Consider the following 19,737-nt stretch of genomic DNA (forward strand, 5'->3'; position numbering starts at 1 on the left):
AAGATAAATAACCATTGTTATAGAAAACAAAACAAAAGCCAGTATACATTTTTTGAAAATTCTTGGTTTTCTTTAAGACCAATATTGACAAGTTTTAAGTGACATTTTAAGAATTAGGTATATTCCAAAAATGTCTATGCAACATAAATGTGTAACATTGGATGTATAATATAAATAACAAATAATAGAATTTATTAGATAAATAGACAAATTATCAGATTTAATTCAGTAACCATAAAGTATTTTACAAAATCATCCACTATATTTGGTTCATTTTCTATTGTGAGGTAACATATAAAATTCCCAAACATGTCAATTTCCTTCAGATTCTTTTCAATCTAATTCTTGGAGAAAGTAAATGATATTGAAAATTAATTATACAATGAACAATAGATCTGAAAAACTTAAATCCATCCTTTTTTTGGCACAGCACACTTAATTATATTCAGATGTACCTTTATTGTGTTTTATGAAAATTTGCTCACTCAATTAGAATAAAAAAGGATTTGTGAAGTAAAGTCTATGTAATTGTTAAAATGTTCATAACAGCGATTGATTAATTTTAGGTGAATCCTAAATTAACTAGGTCAGAGTGGGTATTAAACTTGGGGAGACTTACATTAAATAAATTAAACCTAGACATTTTGTATCAATGATCTTAATTTTGTAATAATTCTGTGGTAGGTCTAAGTGCACAAGGGCATGTCCCTCAGAGATAATTTGACAGCTTACTATATCTTTAGCAAACTAGTTTGTTTGAATATACAGATAGAGACTTTTTACAAGCACAGCCATGTGCAGAGATTAAGAAGCCACAGTTGGGGATTGGGGCAGACAGAGGCTAAGGTCAAATGTTCATATCCATTCTGTTCCTCAAATCACAGCAACAGCTTGCACTTGCTTAGTGAGTCAGATCGCCGCACAAGAGCCCCAAATTAGCCGACTGTAATGGGTCTACTCCTAAGAACGTGTCTCATGGTTGGACAGATAGATACAAAATTCCCCTCAATCTTTACTTAGTTTGGAAGCCTGCCTGTAAAAGATCTGTATGTAGCCTAGTGCTAGTCCTGTGAATGGATGAAATTCTTGTTCTACTTTTGCCTTTTTAAAAGCTTACCAAGGATTTAGATCAGATAGAAGTTTAAAAAGTCAATACTTGCCTACATTCACATATTTTTTTACTCATTCATCAAAAGTCAAATAGGGCATTTTATGATTTTCAGAAGCAAATGAATAAATAAATAAATATTAAAAGGTCTCTTTCAAATTGCTTCCTGCACAGCAATTACTTTGAAGCCTTAGGTTAATTAGCTATCACCCATTTCTATTAGTTTTCTGCCTGAACAGCTTCCAATTTGGACTTCATAACAAAATGCAAGCATGAATCCCTTCAGCTACAATCTGATCTATGGGCTGTTTTATATATTCTAAAGCCCCATAACCCTGATGATTTCAGACAAAGGGCATATGCCTTAAAATAACACACTCATTTTGTCTGCTCATTTGTTAAGGGGCTGCTGATTCATACATTGCAACTTTTTTCTTTAGGCAAATATAAACTGCACCAATATTTAATGTCCTCCCTTTTCTATACACTTCTTTATTTTTCTTTTAATTTACAATAAGGATATTATACATAAAAATAAAGTATTTTTCTAAAGTTTAATATTTTGGATAAAAGTATTTCAAAATCAGAAATAGAATTTGAAAAATTACAAATAAAAACTACTCCTTTGTGACCTCTACGTTTACCTTGTTATTAACTGTTTTCTTTTCTATATATTTTCCTAGGTATATGAACACCTTTGAGTTTTTCTATGCATTTAATATATTTTACTAGATATATTTAAAAATAAGTACCTGTCTTACATTATTTAATGCATGGTGTTCTTAAGGGCATTCCTGTCAAATCAGGTTTCTTTTGATAAGTTCATGTGTCTATTGTTTTTTTTTTTTACCTTACAGATGACTATATACATATCTTCTACTCAATAGAACAAATCACAAAGGTAAAATTCAAGCTTTTTGGTGTTTTGTTTCTATCATACCCCTCCAATAATAATAACAGATGTGAGGTGAAGGAAGATTTTTAGGCACTCACAGCAGTGAAACTATTATAGTACACTGCAACATTTTTAAGGCATAGTCCACACATGCTTATATATGAAATATTTCCCTAATCATAAGGAGTTTCCTAACCAAATGTGTCATGACTCAAAATCTATATATTAACCTCAAATGATCAGAAAACTGAATATGGTTTACATGGTAAGGAGTTTGTTCATCAGAAGCAGACTCACAAGAAATCAGTGACACAGATGGAAAACCCTACTGGTAATATTTCCCATTACACACATATATTCTTCATATCACAAAGAACACAGAGAATACATATTTAACTGTTTGAGATTTGTAACTAATTTAGAAAAATGAATGAACACTCCATTTAGAGTAAGAAAGCTTATGTTTACCTTTCTGAAGCACTGCTGTATGCCTTCTGAGTTAATGTAATAAAATTAATAATATATTAATTTTACACTTCAACTTTTGTGAACAAAGGTTTCATAAACATTCTTCTTTGACACATTAAACTAGACATATTGGTAAACTATCACTCATTAAATTCTTTTGGCTTATATAGACTTCTTTTTAAAAAATACACCATAGTGTTCTACATTTTCATATTATATTGAATCAATGGTGTATTTCTGGAAGAACATTCTGGTTATCATTACTTATATTTTTTTCTTATTATCTGCACAATGATACACCAGCCAGAAATACAGCTTCTTCTATATCAAGATGAATGACTTGTCCTAAATTTTAAGCAAGAAGCAACATGGAAAACTTCCACCCAAATCACCCATTCTTTATGACTATTCCAGGTAATTTGATACTGTTTAACTTTCACAAACTTCTTAAGAATTTACACACACACACACACACACACACACACACACACACACACACACACACCACTTTCTTTTGTTTATTTCCTTTAGGTTTTTGAGCCAAGGTCTTACTCTATGGGTAAGAATGTCCTGTCATTCACCTTGAGTATTATGTTGGCCTTCAGCTCAAAATCCTCCACCTCATCCCTAATCACTGTGACTGTAGTTGTTCAAGTATGTCCAGAGTATGTGTGAGAATTATCTGAAAAACATACCACTATAAATCATCTTCATGGGATCTCTGAATTGGTAATTTATAGAAATTACCTGGTGTTATTATATATATTTTTACTCTGTACATTTATATTAGTGATTTCTTCTGGCTCTGATTTCAGACCTTTAACCTCAGAGAAAATAAGCTTGAAGATTTAAGATAGTTAATTTTTCCAAGTTCATAAAATATTCCAAATTTATAGGCATGGTGTTTCAAGCCTTTTAATTTCAAACCTTTTGATAATTGAGTCATTTTATCTAATATATTTCAGGAAAAAAATCTAGGAGCAACTCAGTTGAAAAGATGACAGTCACAGAAATACAAATAAATCCTAAGTAAATGCTTTAGTTTTAAATATTTAGAAAAAAAATGTAATGAATTATATCAAGTGTATATCCCCTGGCTCCACAGGTTACTTTCTTAAAAACATCAAGAAAATTATAAAAAAATTTAAAAGAGGTCAAAACTAATAAAATAAATATTGGACTAGAACAAAATGAAACAAATACTATAGAAATATATAGGATAATTAAGTCCATTTTTGAAAAACTGTACACCAACAAATTGGATAGCTTAGAATATATGAATCAATTCCTGGTGACATAAGTCTTAGCAATATGGGATGATGAAAAAAAGCAGTAAATCTCAACAGATGATGTGTAGCAAGACTGAATCAGTAAGAACATTTTTCCAACTAATGAAAACAGGTAGATTCATTCTTAAAATTTATAGAAAGTTTCAGAAAGAGCTAATGATAGGTAGTCTCAAATTATCCAAAGTATTGGAGTGGAAACTACCTTCTAAACATATTACTAGAGTCTAGCATGATCTGAACATCAAAATCAAACAAAGATATAGCCAAACACCATGAAAACTCAGATGTATATTGCTATTGAACACAGGTACAAAAATCAAAAAAAAAAATAACAAATATACTCAACAAAAGAGAATATAGAGTCTACTAAATGGGATCTATGCTGAAGTGATAAGCATCTACAACCATACAGATATCAACAAGAATAGTACATCGTATCAATGATAATTTTACATTCTGTTAGTAGTGATGCTAGAGATTTAATCACACATCTTAATTATTACACTAAATATATTTAATTGAAAAATGAATACTTATGAATTCCTAAACAAAGCATGAGCATTTGCATTAAAAATATAACCATATATCTTGCTATTCAAACTACCATTTTGCATATTTAATTAAATGTATGGTCATATTCTTAATTGCATCTATACTAAATTGTATGTATGAAACATCCAGAGGATACTGTAAATGTTTCAATCACTGAATGTCCATTTGTATTTGGTTTCATATTTATTCTTTCTTCATTCAGTCTGTCATACTAGGTTGATTTTTCTCACATCTGAAATTATTTCTCAGTACTGGTTTTAATTATTCAAGACATATACTTATTTGCTTAATTTGGTGAAACCAAACCAAACCAAACAAACAAAAGAACACCACTTTTTAATATTGTGTCCCCTCATTCTGTTGGATGCATTCACTTAACACAAGCTACTGCTTCAGAGTCCTTAGTGCCAGCCGCTCTCTATTGAAGTATATTTAGACTCTGTAAAACTACTCCATTCAACATCTTCTTCAGCTAATTTTAGTGCTATAAAGAATCATATAAAATTAAATTATAATAATCAGCTGAATTAGTCCTTCAAAAAGTTTTTTTCAGAGAACTCAACAGTTCAAGACATAATCATTTACTAAGTCTGAGGTGATAAACTGTTTATTTAATTATTCTTTCAATTTCATTTATGAGTGTGTTTCATATATCCTAGGCATGTCTTGAACTCATTTTGTAGCCGAGGATAACTTTAAATTCCGGATCCTCCATCTTCCTTTTCCCTTTTCCCCATGATAACTAAAATTTACAACTTAATTTTATCTACTAAGCTTCAAAGCATAAGTGTAGTAAATATATCGAAACTAATACTGTGTTAACATATGATAAGCTATTACAATGGTCTCTGAGGATGATAAAATCACTCTTGAGGAAATAAGGAGTTGTTAAGTTTTGAGCTGTTTACTAAAAAATTAAACTGATTTCACATCTTGTTATTTTACCCTGACTTTGTTCATATCAGATAAACATTCTTTAGGTTTAATGTAACTGATAATATTGTTCAAGTGGCATTCTTCCTCCCATGTGCATTAGTTTCAGTAGCTCATTAGAGTATTCTAGATTATACTCGATTTCTCATCCTTCTTCTTCACACCATTTTGTATGTCCCAAATAACCATTCCTTTGCTTCTTGGTAGGATAAAATACATAGTGCTCTGCTGTGGGATGGTCTATATGTCAAATTGCTCTGATTTGTCAATACATAAAACACTGATTGGTCAGTGGCTAGGCAGTAAATATAGGCAGGACTAACAGAGAGGAGAAAAGAAAGAACAAGAAGGCAGAAGGAGTCACTGCCAGCTGCCACCATGACAAGCAGCATGTGAAGATGCCAGTAAGCCATGAGCCACGTGGCAAGGTATAGATTTATGGAAATGGATTAATTTAAGCTATAAGAACAGTTAGCAAGAAGCCTGCCACGGCCATACAGTTTGTAAGCAACATAAGTCTCTGTGTTTACTTGGTTGGGTCTGAGTGGCTGTGGGACTGGCTGGTGACAAAAATATGTCCTGACTGTGGACAAGGCAGGAAAACTCTAGCTACACTGCTCTTCTGAATTTATTGGCTCTTTATATTTAACATCTGTGTGTAGATTTGTCTGTTTAGCCTTGGGTTACTTAGAATATTCACTGTCTTCCAAAATAAGACTTAACAAGGCTATAGAAAATCCAAAACATTACCAGCGGTATTTGAAAGATCTAACAGATACACAGCAGATTTGTACAAATGTTGCCAGTTTCAAATAAGCAATGGTGGGAAGCTTTTCAACCAGACTCCAGACTCCTTTGGAAAAGCATTACCAGACCTAGTAAACACTGCACTGTAATGCCTAAGGGTAAGAACTACTTTCTCAATGCTCCCTAGCTTCAAATCTTCATTCTATCATGCATTTTTAAAAAGTGTAGGTTACTCCTATAAATGAATAGCATACTGATAATTGTGACATCTAAATTAATTCTAAAGCATCAGTAACAGGGATAGGAAAAGTTAATCAGTACATTGCATATGTGGTGAGATCAAGAAAAATTAGAATAAAGTTATAATAAAAGTACCTTCTAAATTGTGATGGTTAATTGTAAAAGACACATTGAAAGACAGCTATATGTTGCTTAGTTTTGATGTTCTGTTTGTCAAATGAGATATCATGTTGCAAAAATGTATCAGTGTTGAAGTTTTAACTTTAAGAAATTATGGGTTTCGTATAACACAATGACAGATTGTACATTGTATCATTCATAACATATGTACTGCATAGGTTGAAACAGGGAATTTTTGAATAATTAATCAATATAATGCTTGTGAATCATACTCTTCTGTCTTGAATAACTTAATCTCTTGAATTTTTAGCACAAAAGGGTTGAGTTACAACTAATTATACCCTGTAAAATTTGGGTGTCCTAAACTTAAAGTCCTTGATATAATTCCAACAATTCTGAACAATTTCAAATCTCCATAACCCTGGATTTTTTTTAAGAATACACGTGTCTGTGTGCATGCTATAACAATTAGTGAAAAACAGATTTTTTAATTAAAATATTCCTCTTTTCTTTAAATGAAATATTTGCTCATATGTACCTTCTTATCACCTTTAATATTATAATTTAAGCTTTGTGTATGCATAAAGCTGGATCAGTGCCTGAGTTCTGGGAAACAGTCAGCCTTTCTGAGACATCCAGGGTGGATACACTTACCTTTAACAATTCTTGTGTGGAACAGCAGAAATTCCTGTAAAGCTCATAGAATACCAGAAAAGGTATCTATAATTTAATCATCTAAAAGAATAACAGTTTTGACTACCTGGCTTTGAATTTTTCTCCTACGTTTTAACTTATTGCAGCTACAGAATATTTACAACATCTATAAAAATGTCAGTATTTGAGTTTCTAAGTGATATTGACCAATTTTATGTGCTCAAAGTGTAAGAGCTTGTGGTAAAGAACTGTATTTGCATATAGCATTCACAATGCCTGAATGGTTATGCAAATTTAAAATGGTATACCATGCTAAGTTCAAAAATATCTATATGGTGAGTATTGCTTTTGCAACTTAAATATTTCTCTTTTTCCCTATTTCCTGCTGTCCTGAGATGCTGGCCCATGAAAATATCTCTCAGATATGGCTTGCTGGTATGCTAAGAGTCCATGTAAGTTCTGTCATTATAAGATAGAGCCAGAGATTTAAAAAAGAAGAAGAAATCGAATATTCAGAGAAAAGAGAGATTATTGTGCTTAAATATGATCATGAATATGACTCATTATGTTTGATGTGCAAGCTTACTGTAAAATTCTAAAACTATGCAGAAGTCCTGAGAATGCAGGACCATCTCCTTGTAAAGAAGACATGTTGTCCTGAATGTAAATCACCCACCTCATCTCTGCACACTATGGTTATTCAAGGCAAATGTGTTGTTTCATGTTTAATTTATTTGTCCTTAATTAAAGAAGACAAAACCCTTGCTTTGAGATTTGGTTCTGTTCATTCAAGCATTACAAATAATGATTCATTTAATCTTCTCAATATCCCTGTGAGGTGCATCCTCTAATCTCAATTTTCAGTTGAAGCAACAGACACAGAAAGAAAGAATAATTAGAAGTAATGGAGTTGATAGGTACCAACTAACAAAGCAGGGATTGTGGGAGTCCAGCTCACATATTTCCAAGACTTCTTGTGGGGAGGAAAGAGGATTGAAGATGTATTAGATGGAAAAATAAAAAAAGAAAGATAAGAAAGACAGAGACACAGGATAGCTTCTGGAGGGCCCTGGGTCAACACCCAGTTACCTCAAGGTTTATTCTGAAGGGCTTTTTCTACAATGCCAAGCGACAAGGCAAAAGACCTCCCCCTTTCAAGATCAAGGCACAAATACAGCCAAGTGTAGACCCTTCAAAACACCTTGTAAGCATGCCCATGGCCAAATCATCTTATTATGCAGCCCTGCTGTGTAAAGCAAGCTCAGATTCTCTGACCTTGAGAAAGGCCTTTCTAGGGAGCCCCTGTGAGCCCCAACAAGGGATTTGAACACACACATAGACTCTTGCATTTAATTTCATGCGGTTGCAGTTTTTCATATACTAAGGTCTACTTCCAGGAATTTTTCACTGTTGTTTAAGGATTACTTTCCCTCTTTCTCTTCACTTCTCAGCCATAGTATACAATAGATTTGAAAACTAATTCTACAGAGGTAGTTCAAAGGTCAGTTAAAAACTGGTGTACACAAAATAAATAAATAAAACCTGGTGTACCAACAAGCTCATTTGGATCTTTTAATTAATTAATTTATTTTTTACTCTTTATTTTCAAAACAGAGACTCATTATGTAGCTCTGGCTGTCCTGGAACTCACTGTATAGACTAGGCTCGACTCAAACACACAGATATCTGCCTGCCTCTGCCTCCCAATCTCCCGAGTGCTGGAACTGAAAGTGTGTGCCACCATTCCTGGCTGCTCCTTTGAATTTTACATCATATTTTAAAGAAATTTTTTTTTCTCTTATTGTGATATAACTTGCTAACAATTTTCAAAGTAATGGAATTTAAAAAATGAATATTCTGTATCATGTCTAATTCCACCGATAAGATAGGGTAGTATTTCACTTTATTCTGTGACTTCTATATTTTCACCTTTCCTGTTGTAAAAAGCTTATTTGATTTCATTCAGTCTAAATATTTCTCAATATTATGTGTGTGCATGTGTATGTATGTGTCAGTATTATGTCAGTCTGTCTGTCTGTCTTTGTAGATTAGAGTCCAAGCTCTGCTGGCTCCCTCAATAGCTCTTTGATTAAATTTTGAAACACTGTCTCACTTAATCTGGATCTTGCCAATTTAGCAAATCTGAATGGCCAATGGCATTTAGAGAGCCTTCTGCATCTGCCTCAACAGGATTGAAGATACATTTATTCACATCTACCCAGCCTTCATTTGGGGACTATGGATTGAATTTACATCCTTCCTTGTGCAGTGAATACTTTATCAATTGAGCCTCTCCCTATTCTTTACATTGCATTTTAAATCAAATATTAAAGCTTTAAAAAGTCTAAGAGGAGTATATTAGAAAATCACCACAATGCAGCAAATTATACAATGATTTAGAATGATAGGGAAGTTCATATTGATGTTCTGATGTTCAAGTTTGTTGTTTGGGGAATATATACAAATACTCTTACCTATATCTCTATAGGCAGCTTAAAACTGTGGGTGACTAGAAGAAAAACTGATGGGTGATAACGTTCTGTATGCTGTGAATATGTGTTGCTGATTGGTCGATAAATAAAGCTGTTTGGCCAATGGTGAGGCAGAATAGGGTTAGTTGGGACATTCTAACTAGAGAGGAGGAAGGAGAAAGGTGGAACAGAGGAGATACTACCAGCCTCTGCCATGAGAAGTAAGATGTAAAGATACCGGTAAACCACAAGCCACGTGGCAAAGTATAGATTTATTGAAATGGGTTAATTTAAGATGTAAGAGCTAACTAGTGAGAATCCTGAGCCATGAGACCATACAGTTCATAATTAATATAAGCCTCTGTGTATTCACACAGAGGTGTGAGTGTCTGTGGGTCTATGTGGCTATGGGAACCGGGCAGGACCAGGAAAACTTCAGCTACAAAAAAACCAAAACCAAAACAAAACAAAACAAAAAACATTAAAATGTTGTGGCCTCTGACACTTAACTTGCTTTCCTTTGTTTCTAAATGACAAAATACTCCTCAGGTAATGGACCTCATCTCAATTGTTGTATTTGGGGTTATCCTAATCCAATCACCCTTTCCCTGACTCTTTCAAAAACCTACAGTAAGAGATAAACTGTCTGTCATGCTTTATTTTGAAAACTTCTATATAAAATTAAAGAAATAAACCTTTGAAAGGAAGTACTGGACTGGAAAAAGCAAAGAAAAATATTTCTGTATCAGTAAAGAAGTTAAAAGCCTTTCACGGCGGTATTGAAACTTATCTGTCTTTTGACACTCATTCTCCTTACTACAGCAGCCATAATGTGATTTTTTTCTCTATATATTGTTGCTCTGTACATCTTAACCTAGTGCTAATAATAACTGTTGTGGTTATTATCTCCTTCTACACCTCTGTGGCTCTTGCCTTGGGCCCGGAGTTACTATTTACTTGAGAAGAAACAGTATATTGAAAAATTTGTAAGGTGAAAAAAAAAATCAAAGTTTTTTGTAGTTCTGGAAAGTGCAGGTTAGAATTCTTTAGCACATCGGAAAACAAATCACAAAGACTTCTAAACTCCCTTGCATGCTTTCTTTCTTGCAGGGTTTGGAAAGCAAGAGTGTGATTGACAGCTCTGATGACATTATCATTTGGGGGACACAATTCAGTATGTGATGTTATGCAGGGAAATAGAGGAGCCAGAAGATAAATTGTCATTGAATGGGTTTTCATACCACTGACGGTGTAATTTAGTTTAACTGTAGTGACAGTCCAGCATGAACCTGCTGACAGATGGCTGCTGGCAAAAAGATATGGTTGAGACTCACTGTCAAGATACACGCTTTCATGTTAACTGAACAACATTTTTAAAAGAGCATTTCAAAGGATGATGAAAATAAAGAGAAATGATATTTAACACTCACGGTGTCTGAAACGTATCTAAGTGCTTCTAGTAGGACAGCTGCTGGCAGAAGGGAGATAGCTTAATGGCCTAGGGTTGAGTACCTCCAAGAAAGAACCAAGTCTTTAAAATGGAGTTTTAGTTAGTGTTTTGCTGGGGTTTTCTACGTCTAAGGAGTCTCAGAGGAAAGGGCAAAGGTTGCCAGATAAGTGGAAGTGAGAGACATAGTCACCTCTGCCACTTAAACAGAAAATAGAGAACAAAAATGGGGTAATTTTCATAGGCCATGACCCAGATGTGCACTTTGCAAACTGGATAGCTCCATTAGGATCTTGAATTATCTTTATGAGTCTGAAGGTGATTATTAAACTATGCACATGAGAATTTTCTTCTAAATATTTTAATATGTACCATAGAATGCTAAGGTACCTACTGTTGTTACCCTCGTTTTATAGAAACTAGAATGCAAGCACAGGTCTTTATATAATATTTCAGTCTAGCAGAGATTCATGTAAGAGAAGTATGACCATGTATCAGAGACACTAAACTCCAAAACTTACAGAAAAACATCTAGTGCAGTTTATTGGACAAGAATTCATTCTGATGGCAAACTGTTTCTTTACTAGAATGCAAAGCTTTGGGAGTGAGTAATAATAAATAGAAAACTATTGATTATTTAGGAATAATGAAGAAATCTAGAGATTAAGAAAGTGCAGGTAGAGCATTGGAAGAAAGAGTATTTATATACAGTTTGTTTTTATTTTTATTTTAAAATGTTTCTTTTTGAATACACAAAATATCTTATTAGCCTGAGAGAAATAGCAATTGCCTGTTCTTAAGCATAATTTGTTGTTTGGGTTTTTCTTTTAACTGTTTTATTTTACCAGAGCTTAGATACACTAAGATCCACTTTCCTACTTTCATCAGTTTTAGCCTTCCAAGTATCATAGACAATTTTCCATGGCTTCATTAATGAAAGTGCATTCATTTTAAAACACCATTACACAATATGCAACAATATGATACTCATTTAATTCTGCCTCTTTAATTTAGGAATTTCTCAATTAAGTTTTCAATATACTCTTGCAGTCTTGGTCCTGGATACAAGTAAAGATCTGCTAGACTGTATTGGGTCTGTTTTTCATTTTTCTGTACATAGAGAGTCACAATATTCAGTGCCTCCATGTGTCATGCTGTTTATTAAAAAGTTTACAGGAGCACCAGACACATATCTCAATTGGTAGTAGTCTCTATATACTATATTCTTTAAGTCCCACACTTAAAAAATCTCTGCCTATGGTAAGGATTCTTTTTTTTTTTTTTTTTTTTAAATTTGATGATCTGTTATCTTTCATCATTTTTAAACCTACTCTGAGTGCAAATTTCTAACATTAACCAGAGCATGTGCTGAATAAATAGTATTTAAGTTTGCATTTGTAAAGTATGATACTATAAACTCATTAGTCCACATTGGATGCATATAGAATGACTGTCTTACCACAAATGAATAGCTAGCTCATGAAATTTTATTGTCACTGTTACAAAAAAAAGAACATACAATAAATAGCTCAGATGCTGAATACTTTTGTAGAGGTACATAAATCATGCTGACACTGGGACTTGCAAAATAACAACTTGAAAAATACAAAAAAATAATTTCTAGAATTTTGATAGACTTAAAAATATATCCCAATAATCGGCCTATTTTAAAATCATGTACATGATTTCACATGACATTAAGTTCATTTTTTCCCTTGAAAACAGTTACTCTTTAGAGTAAATAGAAAATCTGCATTTAGACATAATCTTAAAATGGGTTACATCCCATAATATAAAATAGTGTTTTCTCCCAATATTTCATCTCATGTCTTTGTACTCATGGTATTCTTGCCAGGAACTGTTGAAATCTATTTATCCTCCTTCAATCTGGGCAGCATGTCCTATTCCCTATAATAAAGTGGAAGTACGTGCATTGTAAGTCAATTCTTTTGCTCGGCTCATGAGAAGACAAGGAGTTAGAAGCTTCAAGTTAGGAACCTGGGGCAGCAGGAGAGATGCTTAACCTCCTGTCAAGAAAGCAGCAGCTAACCATGACCACTACTGCACCTATGCAAGATGATGTCAAGAAAAAGTGAATTAAACTGTTTCCAGTGTTGCAGCCCCAGCCGGGGCCCCAGGTTAAAGCATTCAGAGGGAGAAAAATCCACCCAGCTCAGCAAAAATAGCCTAGACAATGCTGTAAATTTACATGTTGTTGTTTATGTGTTTATTTTATTTTTTGAGATTATAATATAATTATATTATTTCCCCTTTCCTTTCCTTCCTCCACCCCGTTGTTTTCTTTTATCATTAATTATTGTTATATATGCATATATGTGTATATATATTTAGGAAAATATAAAATGTGCTGTCTACATAATGTTACTTTTATGTCTGTTTTCAGGGCTGATCGTATATTATTAGATAATCAATTAGTGTGGTCTTCCCTGGGGACAACTATTTCTTCTGCTCTAGCATTCCTTAGTTGTCTTTAGTTCTTTGTCTAGGGTTGAGACTTGAGGCTTGCTGTGTGTGAGATTATGCATCCTAGGGGATGTCAGAAACTTCACCCATAAAGTCTTAGCATTCATTTAATTCACTAATGTTTGGATATGATTTTTTACAAAACACTTGGTAACTGAAGCAGAGTAGAAGGAGGTTAAAAAAATTGAACCTAAAAAAATCAACTTGAATATCTGGTCAGAGATTCCAGATTGGAAAACAGAGATATTTCTTTAAAGCAATATCCAATGAGATTTGTAATTTATGAAAACTACCCCTGTAAACTAGGCAAAGTTCTGTTCCAAAATCAAATAATTACTGATCAGACATACTCAGATATCTTACATTCAGGGAGAAATGAAATCTGAACACACCAAGTATTCAAATCAAGTTATTTAAAGTTTTCCACTTCTTTACCACCTTACTAGAAAGGTAGACATTTTTTGAATCCTCTGATTTCTCTTAATGTCACTCATTGAGTGTGTCTGTTCTTTATTAATTTATGATATCCTGTTTGTAGGTTCTTAAAAGTAAGATGGAACTATGTACATGACTGACATTTTTCTGTAGATTTTCATTGTCAGAATAAGTGTATGTATACTATATGGATTTCTTGACTTCTTACATCTTCTTCCTCATCTAGAAATCATGCCATCTGTCTCCTTCAAGTTCAGATCCCTGTCATACTGAAGCTGCACACACACACACACACACACACACACACACACACACACACACACACACACACACACAAGATGTTCCTCTCCTTCATGACCTTTCTCTCCTTAGTTTTCCATTCTATGTATTTTTAAAACAGCAAAGTGATTCCAGTTACATTTGACTTACATTTTTTTCTGTACTCAATTTTGAACCATTTACTCTGACTTTAAGTTATACTAGCATTAGGAAAATACATATACACATCGTAGTACTCTCCACACTCCATTAGTGTGCTTTCTATGTGCTGGAAGGGATCTTTTAGTTCCTTACCTTCCACAGAGCTTAGAGTAAAAAATACTAGAAACATGTAGTGTTTCTTGTATGAGTGAATATCAGATGGAATGGAAAATGATGGGACAGTATTTTATGAAGTTTGAAATGCTTTGCAAATATTATTATGTTGATTCCTCTCTAGTGGGTTGTAAAAATTCTTATAACAGTGGAGTTAAAGCCAAAACAGTTAAATGAATATACCTGAGGAAAGGGGGGAAAGCATATCTTTAATAATGGTAGAAGCTTTTCTTTGCTCACTAAATAAATATAGAAATTATTTTATAGTGTCAATTGTGGACCACAGAGAGTAATGGTTACTTGCAATTTAATCATGATAGTTTTAAAAAATGATTTAAGAAAAACTGATACAGTGAAAAGAAATTAAACTTATTAAATACAATTTGTGACTTTCATTTAATCAGTAAAACTTATCATCAAAATAAAAGAAATATGTATCTGTGAATCTTTATTTAAACACCAGACATACAAAGTATTTTGGAGAAACTATCTTCTTTAATTGTTAGCAAAACCTTAGGAGATTAGCATCTTCCTTTTAAAAGTAGAAATTTAAATTCATTTATGTTGATATAGGTAATATCTAAGAGAGTGACGGTCATGTTTTAGGTTTCAGCTCCAATATTTTTGTTACCATAGAAAATGAAAAATGGAAGGAAATTCTAGAAATCCTGAACTTTGAGACTTGGTTACTTTTTTTTTTCACTATCTGACTAAAGCAACTTAAGAGAGAGAAGGTTTATTCCAGCTACCAGTTCCAGGTTACAGTCTATCATAGCCAGGAAGTCAAGGCAGCAAGAGGTGGAAAAAGGTCCTCATACGACATGCAAATTCAGAAAGAGCCATGCATGCATGCTGGTGCTCTGCTTGTCTTCCCCTCTCTCATACAGCCCAGATTATCCCGCCTAGGTTGTGGTGCCACCCCCAGTGGGCAGATCTTTCTACCTAATTTAAGACAGTCAGCAAAACACCCACAGATATGTGATAAGCCCTTTCCCAGGTGAGTCTAGATTTTGTCAATCGGACAACACTAGCCATTATGATAAACATTTTGTTCAGGAGACAATTACTACTTCCCAAATTTCTTTACTGGCTTTTATTATTGTTATTAAAGCAACCTCAAGCCTGTTTTTCTGCACATTGTGAATTTAGTTATAATTCCCATGATTGTCTACTACTTTAAAAATCTCAATATTGAGAAATAATATGTTCCTAACATACTTCATGGTCACTGCCTGCCAATAAATAGAGAGCCATTTGGGTTCTGTTTGTAATCTTAGAAAGTATTTTATTTGCATATGAAATTATTGTATGGATCTTCAGAAGGGTTAGTCTATATCATAGTGCATACTAAGCTTAAGCATTAATACCCTCTATTGAGATGGTAAAGGCACAAAGAAATGAATAAAAAGGTCAAGTTAAGATAAAGCATAAACTGAAATTATTCTCTCACCATCTAAATAAAACCTGAAGAAATGCTAGCTGGCTCAAACTTGCCTCTGGCCAACCTTCCCCTTCTCTGAATTCCCTCTGCCATGATAAAAATCAAAGCTAGCCATCAAGGTCTATTCTCTTATTTGGCCACGTCCTCCTCCTGAGGCTGACTACCAAGTTCCAGCTACCAAAGTATTGAAGTCCAACAATTAAAAGCCCCCTTTGGTTTACCTATTAACATACCCAATTAAAACTAAACACCTCATCCTAACATGGGGTTTCCCATTTTACCTTTATAAACTGCAATTCTCTTATGTGCCACCCAGAGGCAGTCTGGTGCCTGCCCTACCTTTCCCCTACAAATGCCCCCCCCTGACCCGCTGCCTGATTCCCTTCTTTTTCTCCCTTGCTCCCCATCTTTGGCTTTGTCTCTTATTCCCTGCTGTCTGTTCCATGAGGGCAAAGACATCTCCTTTTTGCTGAGAACTTGGCCTTGGGGGTCTTGAGCTGATACATTTCCTTTTACCAAGACACTGTACCAAGTGCAATGACCAGATGACTTTCTTAGTTATTTGTGTAAATTAGCTTATAAAGGTTTTCCTGAGGGACATTTAAAATTATATTGAGAATATGTCTATGAGAAGGAGACAATGAAAGTTCTAGAAGGCATAGACAATTTAAATACCGTAAGAACACCAAAGCTTGCTTGTAAAGAGGAAATAGTAGTGGTAATCTTCAGTGTGTGTCAAAGTCCATCTGTTAGTACATGGGAGATATAGAAAGACCCATGTCTAACAGATCAACAGCTAATCTTGTATTTGTATTGAATTTTTAGTTAAATGGAAGCCATGAAATAATTTACCATTTGTTTTTAGAAATAAATGGTAGATATGTGCAAAGGAGTGTGAGGCATCAATTTGTGGTTTGAAAAGTTGAAATTAATGACTAGGTGTGGAAAAAACAGGAAAAGGTAAAACACTGGAAGGAAGGTATATTTAACAGTTTTCTCCAAAATAAAATATTCCTTTCTGGGGGGAGACTCATGGAATGAACCAAACTTACAGGATTTAGTAAGTCAACAACCATGTGGTGGACTAGGTATGGAATGGAAAGCCAAGTCAGACATACTTCTGAGATAAGAAGGTGTTAAGTGTAAGAGGATAACAAAGAGAGAGCCACTTGTGGAGAGAAAATGAAGAAATGTTGCCTGGAGGAGAAGGCACTTGCATATATGAATCAAAGTGGCCTATGCATAATTTTGAAACAATTTTGCATATGAATGTTGGGAACAAGAAGCTGTAGGGAGAATGGTGGATAAAAGAATTTTGTACTAAATTCTCTGCTAACAAGACCAATTTGTAGTTGAGCTGTTTATATCCCTTTGACTATAAAGAGCAGTAATTATATACAACACTGAAACACTAAATTATTCAATTGCCTCAAATTTGTTAACCTCACATTCCTTTCCCCATGTGCCTATTTTAGGTCCATCCTCTGCATCAAGACATTTTTAGATTTGTTTGAAATCTGGCATTATTTTATTCTAAGTGAGTTTATCCAAAACAACTTTTACTTTATTCTAAGAAATGTTTGTTATTGTAGTTCTTTTCTTTTCTTCTGTTTATTTTTTTCTCTTGACTGCTCTTTATAATGATCTTATGTTTGTCCTGTTAAAGAAAACTCAGAATTGAGGAAAGGTTTTTCTCTTCAGTGTCTCACATTTAGTAAAAGGAAAAATTTCCTGGACCGTGCAATGATTCATGCTATGAATAATATTTAAAGATATTTTGACTTATGCTATTCTATTTAAAAACATCACTAGCTAGAGTGCATCTTTCAGGAATTACTTTATTTCTTAAAGAAGATATTTGAAGGGACACTCCTCCACTCAAGCATGTGGCTCTGGCAGGCCTTGCACTTCTCCCCCGTTCCCTGCGCCTTGCTAAAAAACAATAGATTGCATTCCTAAAGCTGGCCACCAAAGTTTATTCCCTTATTTGGCCACTTTCTCCTCCTGAGGCTGACTACCAAAGTCCAGCAATCATAAGGCCCCTTTGATTCACCTAATCAACACACCCAATTAAAATTAAACACCTCATCCCCACACGGGGTTTCCCCCTTTACCTTTGTTAACCGCCATTTGCCAATTTGCCACTTAGGTGTACCCTCTACCCAGAGGCAGTCCTTTGTCCATCCTGGACGAATATCCCTTTCCCCTTTCCCTTGTCCACTTCCCCTTCTCCCTCTTCCCCTGTCTCCTTTGCCACAGCATCCTAGCCCATCCTAACACAGACTTTGCTTTTGCCTCCTCCTACAAATCATACCTGTGTGGTCATTTGCTGCCGTTCTCTGCCTGAGTCAGAAAGCAGCCACTTTAACTTTTCTTCCCTGCTTAATAAAGGATCTCTCTATAAAAACAGGTGCTTTGGTGTGGTTAATTGTGCCCAATCCTGGGTCCAGGATGAAGTCCCCACTGTGCTGGAGTCTCCTTCAGATACTGTATATGTTCTGCTTGCTTTGGTGACCTGCTTTACTCTTTAAAGGCTTACTTCTTTTATCTCCTGGCTTTTTTTACATGATGTTTTCTTCCTAGCAAAAGGCATTTGGGTATTATTATAAAAAGGTGGACACAAATATATAAAATTCTGATGTTTTTAGGCACATATAGTATTTAATGAAATTAATGTATGTGCATTTCAGCATCACACTGCTGGAAATGCCAGGGAGATCAGAATTCACTGTGTCAAAGAGATAAAATGTCCCCTTGACTTTGCTTCTTACATAACTCTCTCATTCCCAGACTGTAAAATCATTTCAACAGGACCCTTTTCAAAGGTTTTCAACTGAGTTGTATGCTCAAGCACTTGAAATGCTAAAAAAAATTATAAATTGAGTTGGAAGAAAATAGCAGAAATTTATTCACTCTGGATGAATTTCCTTTAGCTTTAGAACGAGAATGGTAACAGCACACAAGGAAGGATAAAACATTCAATCATTTTTTTTTTTTCTGAAAAATCATGGAATCACCCTGCTATATCCACGTGAAAGAGGTTCCAGGATGTCGACTGAAAATCCTAATACTGCCAATATTATTCACGGCTGTTCAAGTCTCTTATAAGATATAATGATAGTCATATATAGCCTACATAAATTCTCATGTACACATTAAATCATTGTCGAACATACAGGCTTTCTAATATAAGGTAATATTAAGCAAACTTTTTTTAAGGAAAAAAAACAATAATGAAAAATGTCTGTACATACTCAATGCAGACTATGGCTATGGAATAAAAATATTAATACTCAATGTCCTATACTAAGAGCTGAACTAAATTATGAAAGGTTTACATAGGATAATGGATATGGAAGGTTCTTGTTAAACATGTTCTAATATAGTTTTATTTTTCCTTTTGTTTGTATGTCTTATACATATGGGGGTGCCTATGCTTCCCAATGAGGCCAGAAGGAAGCTTCAGATCCCCTGGAGTTAGAATTACAGCAATTAGTAAGCACCCAAATATGGGTGATAGAAAACAAAATCAAGACCTCTTGAAGAGCAGTTAGCCCTCTTAACCTCTGAGACATCTCTCCAATCTAAACATGAACATTTCATGAAAACTCTGAGAAACTGTGTGAACAGGACTATTTAAAACTATAAAACTTTTATCCCAATATATGTAGCCTAAATAATCATGATACTCTCTATTTTATACCTGATTGAATAAATTATAGTTTCTCTCAGATCTTTTATCATCGACCCATTTTTATTCCTATATGATATTTAGTTGAAGAGGAATATCTATGATCTACAACACTTATCTGCAACTTGAAAAATCTGAAAGTTCTCCACTAGAAGATAGTAAGAGGTA

The 19,737-nt window shown here is 34.1% G+C and overlaps 1 protein-coding gene across 6 annotated transcripts in view; it reads right to left on the bottom strand.

The window, feature by feature from the left end:
- Csmd3 (CUB and Sushi multiple domains 3) overlaps window positions 1-19,737 on the bottom strand; it is a 1,154,880-nt gene that overhangs the window by 1,024,472 nt on the left and 110,671 nt on the right. The window lies entirely within an intron of this gene.

This window comes from Peromyscus leucopus, chromosome 20, assembly GCF_004664715.2.
Source record: "Peromyscus leucopus breed LL Stock chromosome 20, UCI_PerLeu_2.1, whole genome shotgun sequence".
Classification (NCBI taxonomy): Eukaryota; Metazoa; Chordata; class Mammalia; order Rodentia; family Cricetidae; genus Peromyscus; species Peromyscus leucopus.